The following is a 12,500-nucleotide window of genomic DNA, read 5'->3' on the forward strand; positions in this document are numbered from 1 at the left end:
TCGACCTGTTTTATGAAGCTGCTCTGGACACGCACACACAGTGGAACGCCAAAACAAGATATACATCCTCTTAGGGGAGAAACAGACAGGGAGGCGCACAGTGCTTAAGGGCTACCTGCAGAAAGGAAAGCCAAACCCTGAAAAGACAAGGAGAAAAAAGAAACAAAGTAACTATGTAGCTTGAGCTTCTAACAGGATTTAAAAGATGACCCTGTGGGTGCTTTCCATTCATGGTTGTACCTATGGGTGGGCTTTGACATGTGTGTGTGTGTGTGTGTGTGTGTGTGTGTGTGTGTGTGTGTGTGTGTGTGTTTAAACAGTTGTTGGTAGTATAAGCACCAGCCCAGAAACCATATGGACACACAGTCTTGTGGAAGAAAGAAACATTTTAAAATGTTTCAGTCAGGGGGCTAGTGATACAGTATCAGGGAGGCTGAAGGCAGAAGGGGCTGGGAAAGGCAAGTCTTATGTTGTTACAGCTGGGCACTGGACATACCAGACATCTGGGACAGGACATTCTTCAGATGATTTATAGCCAGCTTTTTTTTTGGGGGGGGGGGGGGCGGCATCCTCTCTCTGACACATAGGCTCGGACTATACCTTCTGTAGCTACTACCTAAACATTAGAAATACAGCTCTGGGACGGGGAATTGGCATCCTGACTGTGACAGAAATAGGTCGCTGATGCTTTTAGGGTTGGGGGTATGTGTGTTGCAGGTGGGAATGGGCGACTGTGAAAACATTGTAGGTCTTGGCACTTAGGTGGGACGCTACTTTTTGTATCTGGGCACTAGAAATAGCCGAGGGACCGGGGCAGAACATGCTTGCCGTGCAACAACAGGTTGGGTGGGAACCGGTGACTGTCACCGGGCGGGCCTGGTTTGTGGGTCACCCAAGAGGAAGGCAGGCTGTCTGCCTAAAACGAGGGTGATTATGCTAACAGGTAGCAGGACTGAAAGGCAAACAAAATAGGTGGATGTGTCTGTGCCTTCACTGGAGTCACTCACCCATTCATTCATTCACTAGGAAGGTGTCTTGTCTCTGAATTCCTGGTGGTTCTTTCTGGGAATGGAACACAGCACCCCCTCCCCACCACACACATCTCATAGGTGGGGCCTAGGCCTGCTCACCCCATGCCTAGGACTCTTCGTTAATATTTTCTTAAAACCGTTTTATTTAGTTAGTGGCCATTGAATTCAGGGCCTCAACTGCGGCCTGCCAGGCGTTTTTTTTCCTTCCTTCCTTCCTTCCTTCCTTCCTTCCTTCCTTCCTTCCTTCCTTCCTTCCTTCCTTCCTTCCTTCCTTCCTTCCCTCCTCCTCCTCCTCCTCCTCCTCCTCCTCCTCCTCCTCCTCCTCCTCCTCCTCCTCCTTCTTCTTCTTCTCCTTCGTCCCCACCCCCCCCCCAGCCCCTTTCCCTTTTCCCTTTTCCCTTTTCCCTTTTATCAGCAGGGCTGTTAAGCCGTTGCCATGGGAACATTTACAAGACAAAGGAAAGTGGCCTAGAGTTCCAGGAGGAGCGGATTGCTCGGCTAGCCTTCGGCCCACCCCCACCCCGAGTTTACACAGAGCAGAGCTCTCTGGCCGGGTGGGGGCGGGGCGGCACAGCCCTCAGCACTTCTAACTTTGTAACACACACACACACACACACACACACACACACACACACACACACACACACGTGCACGCCACAGGGAAATGGCTCACCCTTCCCTCTGTGTTTATGAAATTGGCCTCTTTGGTCCTAAAGTCAGCCTTTTCTGGTATTTTCCTTTCTGCCGGGCTCACCTCCCTCACCTATCTCCCCCGCCACCCCCTGCGGCAGCAAACGACTGACTTCCTCCTAGCTGAAACTTGTCAGACTGCTGCTACCACCCGCCCCCTGCCGGTGGAGTGTCGCTCCGGGCACAGAATGGGGGTGGCTGGCATGCCCGGACTCTGCCCTAGGCCCCTCCATCACTGTGAGTGTGTGATGTCCTGTGGCTGATTTCTCTGGAGTGAGGAGAGAGAAGGGGAAGGGGGGAAGGAGGTCAAGGGCCTTGTCTTGTGTTCTCTCCTTCTTCTTGCCCAGGTCAGGCCAGGGCCTGCCTGTGCCTCTGCCTCTGCCCCTGCCCCTGCCCCTGCCCCTGCCCCTGCCCCTGCCCCTGCCCCTGCCCCTGCCTCTCCCTCTACCCTTCCCTCCAAAGGAATGACAGGAGAAACATCTGTGTTTGTTAGAAACGTGGCGCAGGAATCAAAGAATCTCCAGTCACTCTTGGTATGGGGCCCTAAGATGCCTCTGGGGCCTAGGTGGTCTCCCTGAGCTTTTTTTCCCCTGGAGACTAGGGTTCTACCAGCTCAGCTACAGCTCCACTCCTGGCTTTTGGGCATTTTTTTTTTTTTTAAAGAAGGACATCATATTTTATTCCATCTACTCCTGTATGTATGTATGTATGTATGTATGCATTTTCACAACAAACATTTGTGGGTTACTCATGTCACTTTAGCTTTAGAAGGTCTACTGGGTGAAGATGAACCAAACTTTCTATCCCCGATTTTCCTATTTTGCCTCCTTCGTAGGTTAATCGCAGTTCGGTGCATTAGTAAAGTTTAATGTCCTCTGTGTGCAGATTTATAAATGAACGTGTGTTAATGAGAAGGTACTTTGCGTCGCTTTCTTGCTTTAATGCTGCCACGGCAGAAGTGGCTTACGGTCCTTCGCTGCCCCTCGGATAACTCTAGTTTAGAAATACACAGATAACTTGGCACGGGCTCGGGTATACTTTTAAGGGAGTATATACTTTTAAGGGAAACCTATTCCTTAGGAATAATTTCTCCTCCGTGTCGTGTTTAGAAAGAAAAAACAAGACTGATTCTACGTGAATTTCCTACTTGTTTACTGTGTATGATTTTGGTACGCTACATATTGTCTATATGCCTACCTGGTCTAGGGAAGGGAAAGAAAAATGAGGGTGTGAGATATCACGAGAAATGAAATGTAGTCACTGCCTTACTATGTTACTGCACCCCCTTTGCATGACAGCTTGTAGATAAAATTTAGTTAAAAAAAAAAAAAAAAAGGCTGATAATAGTGACAGAATCTTACAGGGGGCGGGAATGTGCCTCAGCAGTAGTAGAGGGCCTTCTTAGCATGCATGAAGCCCCCGGGTTCCATTCCTCAGTACCACACACACAGAGAAAAAATAATAATAAAAGGCCAGAAGTGTCACTGTGGCTCAAGTGCTATAGAATGCTAGCACAGGGAAGCTCGGGGACAGTGCCCAGGACCTGAGTCCAAGTCCCAGAAGGCACAAAAGAGTGGGTTGCAGTTACAAGGAGAGTAGATTCCCCAGAACCACCCAGTACATTTCTTTTGGGACAGTGTCACTCCTTCCCTGGCTCTCTCACAGGCCTTTCCCTCCTGTCTTCACCCACAAGTTGTGTAATGCATTTCCAATACACTGCGTAGAGAGTACCTCCTTAGCATTTGTTCACCCTTAGTCCCTCCACTTCTGTGCCCCTCCCAGACACGGATAAAGGAACAAAACAAAACTAAACTAAACTAAACAGGACAGACAAACATGACCACAGCAACAAAGGAGAAAGGGAAAAGACCTCTCGTGATCATGGGGGTCAGAGGCATCTAGGCACTGAGCTGCGGTGAGGTCCTGCGTGCGTGCGTGCCTGTGCCATCCCCCGCAGCAGGCCTCCTCCATCGGGTAGGATTCTTCGGGTGGTGAAGAGACACCTCCACGGAGGAACTGACTGTGGGCCCCGAGGAGGGAAGACTGACGGTCAGCTCATTCACGTGTCCAGCTGGGAAAGTGGTTTTGATATTTTTGCTTGTTCGTTTGGTTGGTTTCGGGTCCCCCTCCTCCCCCATGCTGTGAAGTGAGTGAGTGAAAAATCAATCGGCGCCTTTCTCCCCACTCGCACCCCGGGGCCCTTCCGATGCCTGTTTTCTCTTGATTGTTCTTGGGTCGGCCGTTGTCCCTTTTCCTGGGGCGCCACCTAACGGACAATGTGCGGAACGGCGGGCTGATGGCCAAGAATGGTGACGGGAGACTCTCGCGAGAGTAGTGACGTGGCAGCACCGGCTCTCTTCTGCTGTTTTGTTTAAAGGGAAACAACATCAGCGAACAGGGAAACTTTCTTGGAGTCGGGGGTCCAGTGTCCCGTGCCTGTAATCTGATCCTATCTACTCGGAGAGGGAGAGAGAGGGATGGAGGCAGGGAGGCACGGGCGTGGGGCGGAGGGACGGAGGGACAGACGGTTTCCTATCACACTTTCAAGGAAAGGGGTCTGTCTGGGTGAGGTGTCCGATGGCTAAATGGCGCCTTTATATTTACAAGGAGGGTTCCCCCCCCCCCCCTTAAACTGGTTCCGTAGTTCTATGATCTCAAGGTATTGCAAAGAGGGCTTAACATCTCATAAGTGCAGTAATCACTACATTTCCTTAGTGTTCTCCCTCCCTCCCTCCCTCCCTCCCGTATTCCCCTCCTTTCTTTTCTCCTACCCCTTCTACCCCTTCTTTTGCTTGCTCCCCCGGCTCCCGCCTCCCATCCCTGCTCACAAACTGCACAGGTAACTTTCCATACGGTGCTTGCCATGTACCACGGATGCATTTGTTCACCCTACTTTGCTCAATTTCTGCGCCCCTACCCTTGTCCCAGTTAAAAAGGAAAAGACAGACTCAAAGCTCGACGAAACGCCGCCCCGCCGCTGCCAGAAATGCCAACAGAAAACCCAGGGTCCGACGTCCCTGTCATTCCTTTGGATAACACGTCCTATGTGCAGTATCGTGAATGTTCACAGGAGTTACACCTTCTGACAGACTGTGATTGTCTAGAGTCTTGTATAGGTTAGAGTTTTGATCTAGCATGCTCGTATGAGAGAAAATGCACACGCGCCCTCGTCTGTTTGTCTGCTGTCTGTATTTCTGAGTTTGGGCTTCCCTTGCTTGGTCTAGGTTCTGTCTGTCTGTCTGTCTGTCTGTCTCTGTCTCTGTCTCTGTCTCTCTCTCTCTCTCTCTCTCTCTCTCTCTCTCTCTCTCACACACACACACACACACACACACACCCACATCCATCCATCCGTCCGTCCATTTCCCTGCAAATGGCCTAATTTTTGTTCTTTTGCTAACTGAACGAGTGAACTTCTAACTGAACGAGTGAACTTCCCTTGTGGATAGGCGCACAGACTCACAGGCGCACAGGCGCTCTACCTGTTTTTGATGGACTGGGGTGTTTGGCATGCCCCAGGCTCTGACACTATACCCCTCCTGCGATGCGGACCCCCCCCCCCCGCCCCTGCAACCCTGCGTTTCTGCATACGTCCCTTTGTGGACCCCAAATAAAGGCCACCGGGACTGTGCTATCTAGCAATCCATCCTTCACCCCAGCGACATAGGAACCCCTCCCTCCCCCTCCACTCTGCTTGGGCGGGCTTGTGTGGTGTGTGCGTTTCTCCTGTGTGCACAACTGCTGCGGAAACTCCAGCCGCCGCCGCCGCCGCCGCCACGCACCGCGCGTCCCCGGAGGCTTTGTGGACCGACTCCACCGTACCACCAGTGCTGCCGGGAATCGAACCTGTCGGGGTCTTCTTACTTGGCTGGCAGGGCGGGCTGGCAGCGCTTTCATTTGAGCCGTGCCTCCATCCTGAAACATATGCCTGTATGATTTCGATTCATTGCCCCTTGCCCCGAATCCTGCTACAGAGGAGCCGATTAGAAAAGCCTAGCTGTCCGGACCGAAGTCGGAGCACATGGAGGAGAGGTTGGGCAGGGCATAGTGTAGTTCCACCCCTCCCCGTTCCCCAGCAGCTGCTCTGGTTTGGTTTGGTTTAACTTTGATTTTTGTTCCTTTCCTTTTCCTTTTCCTTTTCCTTTTCCCTTTCCTTTCCTTTCCTTTCCTTTCCTTTCCTTTCCTTTCCTTTCCTTTCCTTTCCTTTCCTTTCATTTCCTTTCCTTTCCTTTCCTTTCCGTCTGTCTGTCTGTCTGTCTTTCTCTCTCTCTCTCTCTCTCTCTCTCTCTCTCTCTCTCTCTCTCTCTCTCTCTCTCTCTCTCTCTCTCTCCCTCCCTCCCCCTCCCTTGTGCCAGTAGTGGGACTTGGGACTCAGGGCCTGAACAATGTCCCTCCCTGGCTCTTTTTTTGCTCAAGGCTGGCACTCTACCTCTTGAACCACACAGTGCCACTTCTGGCTTTTTATGTAGTGCTGAGGAATCGAACCCAGGGTTTCGTGCATGCTAGGCAAGCACTGTACCACTAAGCCACGTTCCCAGCCCTTTCCTTTGATTTAGTGATGGGCCAGTACACACGTTCTCCCCATCTTGTTTTCAACTTTCTCCGTGGGTTTTCAGACTTGTGCTGTGAGTGCGTGACCCGCGCACCTACTCTGTGTTTGTCAGAAGAAGCCTCTCTGTGTTCTCCCTCACTCCTTCCCTCCCTGCCTGACCCCCTCTTTCTTTTTTCTTTCTCTCTTTCCTTCTTTCTGCCGTTCTGTCTTTCTGTCTGTCTTCCTGTCGTCCCGCTCTCCCGCGCTCACCTCCCCGCTCTGCTCTACCCTCCCCTTTCCCTGTCTGTGCGGGTTTATGGTTTTCCTGAAAGGACCCTGCGAAGTTTGGGGACGATGTTCGTTGGCTCCTTCATCAACTCATCGACGAAGGCCTCCGTTCTCTCTGGGAGACGTGCTCACTCTCGGTCTGGTCCGCTATTCTGCTCCCTCCCTCCCTCCCTCCCTCCCTCCCTCCCTCCCTCCCTCCCTCTCTCCCTTCCCCGTTCCTCCCCTTCGATATTGGATATTGACTGAGTTTGCAGGCAGGCAGGCAGGCAGGCAGGCAGGCAGGCAGGCAGGCAGGCAGGCACCCTCCTGCTGCCCGACTGGGCTTAAGGTGTTATCGGAGGGCTCCTGGCTTGTGACCTCACCATCCGTGGACCCCCCCCCCCCCCGCCCCGCCTCCCGGATCTTTCCCGTTTCTCGTCCGTGTTCTCGGGCTTGGGCCGCTTCGTTCGGGTGAATCCCGTCCCCGTTTCACTTTCAGTGGTGGTGGCGGCGGCTGCTCGATCTAAGTCTAGGTCTCCGGTGGTGCTTGTGCCGTTCTGGGTGTTGCAGAGGGGGTCTGGCTGCGGGTCCCGACCGTGGGCCGTGGGGATGGGGGGAGTGCGGAGCCTCAGAGCCGGCCGGCAAGAGCCAACTCGCCGGATTCGGTGCAGGGAAGGCGGTTGTCGTGCTCCCTCTGGCGTCCGCTTGTATATGACAGTCCCCTCGTCCTCCGCAGCCGAGCGAGCGAGTGAGCGAGCGAGGGCGGGCGTCTGGTGTAGAGTGTCGGCAGGAGGGGCCGCCTCTGCCGGGTGCCGAGTACGACTTTGACCGCGGCGGCGCTGCGTCGCCCGGGCCGCTGTTCGGTCGGAGATTGCACCTGCAGGAGAGTATGGGGTTGGGGTGCGTGTCACCGCTCTCCCTGGCCGAGGGTGCCGCTTGGGTGGTAGCTCTGTTTGGTCGACCAGTAGTCCCCTCTGGGCCCCGACGCCTTGCTCTCCACTTCTTCACCTAGGGAGGCGAACCAGCCTGGGGATCCGGCAGCGTCGGACTGCTGGTCTCTTGGGCCTCGGCCCCTCTCACCCTCCCTTCCTCCCCCCTCTCCCGTGGGGGAAGCCAAGCCGATAGGCAGGCGCGGATCGGGCGGCCCCGGCCGCGGACCCCCGCGCAGGGTGGCCGTCGGAGCCCCCTCCGAGTGAAGTGCCTCTCGCATGCCGGGCGCGAGGGCTTCGGCTGTCGGCCACGCATGGTCTCCGGCATCCCCGGCGGCCGGAGGCCTGCGTTCTCCGCGCGAGAAGCCTCGGGAGCGTCCGAGGCGAGCCTCCCGAGCGCGAGCGGGGCCCCTGCCTAAAGGAAAACGGACACGGAGAGGACGACCTCGGGAGTCAGGGAGCCGAGCCTGCCTGCCCCCGACTCCCGCCACCTTCCGAGTACCGTGTGGGTGCGGGCAGCCGGGTCCCCGGCCCCGGGCCCGTGCGTCTGCCGGTGAGGACGACCCCTGCCCACCCGTGTGTGTCCGGGGCGTGTGCGCCTGCGTGCCAGAAGTAGTGGGGCAGGTGTGTGCCCCCTACCCGGCTCCTGCTCCCGCTGTTCACGTCTGCCTCCTTAAGTCTAGTCCCCGACGCCTCGCCCTCCTGTTCACTTAGGGAGGCGAGCCAGCCTCGGGAGGCGGCAGCGCCGGGCTGGTCCCCTCTTCGGCCTCGGCCCCTCTCAACCCTTCCTTTCTTCCTTCCTTCCCTCTTGGCGACCTCGGGAATCGGAGCCGAGCCTGCCCCGAGTACCGTGTGGGTGCTGGCGTCCCGGCCCCGGCCCCGGCCCCGGCCCCGGCCCCGGCCCCGGCCCCGTGCGTCTGCCGGTGACGACGCCCCCTACCGACAGTGCCATAAAGCCGTGCGTGACCGGGGCGAGTGCGTCTGCGTGCCCGAAGTAGTGGGGCAGGTGTGTGCCCCCTACCCCGCTCTCGCTCCTGCTCTTCACGTCTGTCTCCTTGTGTGGTCGACCAGTTGTCCCCGCGAGTTCCGTGTGTCTCTCTGATGGGGAGGTGTTGGGGCCAGATGTGCCGGGATTTGGTTCCGAGGGGTCTGCGTCGTCATTGAGTTACCCCCCCCTTGCCAGATGACCTGCTTTTCGTGTCTCGACGTGGGGTCATTGTACCTGCAGGAGTGTGCTGACACGCTCTCTCTGTGGCTGTCAGCGGGCACTTTGGGGTGCTCTCTCGGATGCTGTGTGCTGGGGCTTTTACCGGCACTTACTTGCGCCTCCTTGCCGCCGTGTCCCCACGGGCTCCCGCCGCCCTGAGCAGGTCCTGTCCTTGTGGTGGCTCGTGGTGCTGTGTGGCTGGTTGTTGCGGTGCCTGCCACCTGCCAACGGGGGTGGTCTTCCCGCGACCTTCGCCGGGCCGGGGGGCCGGCGTTTGCCCCCTCCGACAGCTTTTCTCGCCTCTTCTGCTTTTTGATTCTTTCCCGGTCCTCGGGGTCCCGCCCTCCCCTCTTCCCGAATGTGGGGGGGGGGGCTCCGGGTCGGATAGTGGCATCCCTATCCCGCTGCCTGGGGCTTTGTCCCCTCGGCAGAGTTTGGGACAGAGAAAGCAAGAGAAAAGGAGCCCAGGAGCTTTTTGGTTGGGGGGGGGGCCCGGTGGGGCATTTCCTCTACCTGAGGAAGTCGGCCACGCCTTGTGGCAAGTACCTGCTTGGCCCTCCGACCCTCATCCCGTCGGTAGTTTTTTCTTTCTTTTCCCTCCCTTGCCCTGGCGCTTTTTTTGGCCTTTCCCGCCCCTCTTCCCGAGTGGGGGGCACCCTTGCTTTGATGAGCCGTGCGCGCCTCGGTCCCCGCTCGGGGCGCGTGCCGCTGGGCGATTTTTTTTTTTTTTTTGGTGATGGCAGAGCCTGGAGTTGGGGTCCCGGCCACTTCCCCGAGTGCCTTTGGGCCTCCTTGGCGTTGGTGTAGCTGCTTTTGGGGGGGCGGGTTGGGGCCCCGGGCCCTGCTTGCTCCGCTCGCTCGTTTTTTTTTTTTTTCCCCTCTGCTTCTTGTTGCCGCCGTGCCCTTTTTTGTGTGGTACCTGGCTATGATACTTAAGCCAACCTCGGCCCTCTCCGAGACAGAGGGCGTGCGCTCCTTGGGCACGCAGCACTCCCGAGTGCTGCGCTGCGGGTGGCTGGCTGCTTTTTCACTTCCTCCCGCGAACATGTTGATCGATGTGGTGGCCTTGCGATATCCTTCGGGCCCGGGCCTAAGCTGCGACAGACGAGGGACGGACGTTCATGGCGAATGGGACCGCTCTTCTCGTTCCGCCCGTGGGCCCCTCGTCTTTCCGCCCCGCCAGGCGGTGGTGTGCGGGAGGCAGGGGTGCGGCCTCCGGGCCCGACTTGCGCTCTCCCTGCCCTTGCTGCGAGGTCGGGGACTTGCTCGCTCGTGGAGGGTGGCACTCTGATCCCGTTCCCCTCCTCCTGCGGCTTGTCCTGCCGCGGGGTCGGCTCTCTCCGCGGAGAGGGAGTGCCTGTGCCCCGTGTGCACGCCCGTGCGGTGGCTCGAGAAGCCACGCGCACCGTCCTGTCCCCTTGCGGTGCTCCTGGAGCGCTCCCGGCCGGTCTGCGAGGTGCCCGAGGCTGAGTGGTGGTGTCGTTTCCCTTCCCCGGCTGGCTTCCCTGTGCCGGCCGTGCCGCCCGTGGCGTGTCCCGGCTGTCCTTGTTCCTGTGGGGCTTGAGTGAGGGAGGTCATCGCCGAGCCGATGACATTCCAGGGGGTCGAGGCGGTCCCGATGGGGGGGCATCCTTGCCTCTCGCGCCCGTGGGGCGCTTCTGCCGCGTTGCCGGTGCCGCAGACCCCCCCTTCCCGCCTCATTGTGGACAGGCGCCTTTGGTGGTGGCGCCGGCGGGTCCCGTCGGGCAGGGTGCGGCCCGCCCTCAGGGTGAGAGAGTTCTCTAGCGATCCTCCCCGGAGCTTCTTTGCCAGGGGGCGGTGTGCTGCGGGGTTGGCGGGGGGCTGCTCCCGATGGGCCCCCGCGGCTCGGCCGCCACCCCTGTCTCGCTCTTCCCTCTCGAGCATTAACGGCCGCCGATGTCGTTAAAGGTGTGTGCCCGCGCCTCCCCTCTCCGACAGGGGGAGGATCCCGCGGGGCCTCTCCCGGGCCCGGCGTCCTTGGGCGGTGTGGTGTGCCGCGTTGGGGGTGTACCCGGCTTCCCCCACCCTCCTGCCGTGCGCGGGTCGGGCCCGAGTTGCCTGTCGATGCGAGGGTGTCTGTCGTTCCCCCCTCCTTGAGCTTTACGGGCCTCCGCGCCACCTCCGTGTGCATCCGTTGGCCTTCCGGGCCGTTGGCGTCGCGTGTGCGCGGGTTCCGCGGTGTCCTGGGGCCCGCCGGGCCGCGGTTGGTTGCCCCGCCGGGTGGTTTTCCGCCCCACCGGGAGCCGGGGAACTCGGTGTGTTGTGGCCTCTGCCGGGGCGGCCCGAGAGACGAGGTGACATGTGGAAAAGTCCCGGCGCGTGAAAAGGGTACGCGATGTGCTGGCACCTTTGCTGCTCAGACCCTGGGCTTGGATGTGGCTTTTGGCGGGCACGTGAGCGGGCTTTTCTCGGCCCCCCTCCCGTTGGGGGGGGGCGCCCTTGCCTGCCCTGCCGCTGCTGCGGTGTGGGTGAGAGGTGTGTTTTGTTCCTCCGTTGGCTCTTTTACCGGCTTGGCGTCCCAGGCGTGAGGTGGGACCGCTCCGGAGTTGGGAGCGGTGAGATCCCGCGTTCGTGTTTACCTGGTGGCCCGGTCGTGCCCGGAGGGGGTCGCCCCCCACCCTCACCGCTGCCTCGGCGGCGGCTGCTTTCCTTTCATTCCCCACCCGTTGTGGTGTCTGGCCCTGCTCCCTCCCCTCTCTTGCCTCATTCGCCCGGCGGGTTGACCTGCCTTGGGTCTTTTGCCCCCTCTTGAGAGAGGGCCCCTTGGGCCTCTGGGGTTTCCCCCAACTCCACGTCGCCTCCCGATCCTCCCCGTTTTGGGGCCCTGGTGGCCGGCCCCCGTGTGACGGTCGGGGCCGGGCGCGTGGTTGGTGGGGGACGTGCGGCTTGGCTTGTGCGCCCCGGGGAAAGGACGTGGCTGGCGGCCGATGGCTGTCCCGGCTCGGTTTGGCTCCCGACGGGAGGGTTCCGCCCGCGGGACCGCCAGCGCACCACGGGGGTGCCGGCGGTGAGATTCCCGCGCCGCGGTCCCCGGCGGGGGGCTGCCGGCCGCGGACCCGCAGCCGTCGCCCCGTTCCTCTCCCGGTTGCCTCCTCGGGGAACACGCCCTCGGGTTCCCGCGCCACTTCCGCCCGCCGTGTTGGCTTTTGCCCGTGTCGCCCCTGTCTCCGGTCGCTCGAGCGAGCCTCTGACCTCCGTTTCCACGAACCCGGGGTGCGCCTCCCCGGCGTGTCGCTGCCGTTGGGTCCGCTGCGGGTCCCCGTCCCCGTTCCCGTGCCTGTCCCCGCCTGCTCCGCGCCGGCGGCGTCGCGCGGGTGTGTGCCGCGTTGTCGGGTTGGGCGGCGTCCCTCCCCCGGGTGTCAGTGTGTTGGGGTACCCGGTCTTCCCCGGCCGCTGTCGGCGGCCTCGGTCCCCGGGGCCGAGGTCTGCGCGCCGCCCTCCCGTCCCGCGCGCGCCTCGCGTGTGCCCCCGGTCGGCCTGTCCGCGCTTGCCCCGTTGTGTGGTGCTCGGAGGGTCCCGCCTGTCTCGCGGTGGTGGTTGCCTGCCGGCCGGTGGTCGGGGGAAGCGCGTGTCGGGAATGTCACCCCGCCTCTGGGGTGCGTCTCCCGCGCCTCTCCCCCGGGATCGCCCACCGCCGGCGTCCCTCGCCCGACCGACCTCGCGGCTCTTCCCGCTGCCGTCTGCTTGGTTGGGGGTGCCGGGTCCCGATGCCCGCCCTCGCTCGCGCCCCCGCCGTTCGTCGGACGTCCGGGTCCCGGTGAGAGACGGACGGACGCCTGGTGCCCGTGTTCCTCGCTCGCTCCCCCCGGCTTGGAAGGCGGGAAGGG

Source organism: Perognathus longimembris, chromosome 25, assembly GCF_023159225.1.
Source record: "Perognathus longimembris pacificus isolate PPM17 chromosome 25, ASM2315922v1, whole genome shotgun sequence".
Classification (NCBI taxonomy): Eukaryota; Metazoa; Chordata; class Mammalia; order Rodentia; family Heteromyidae; genus Perognathus; species Perognathus longimembris.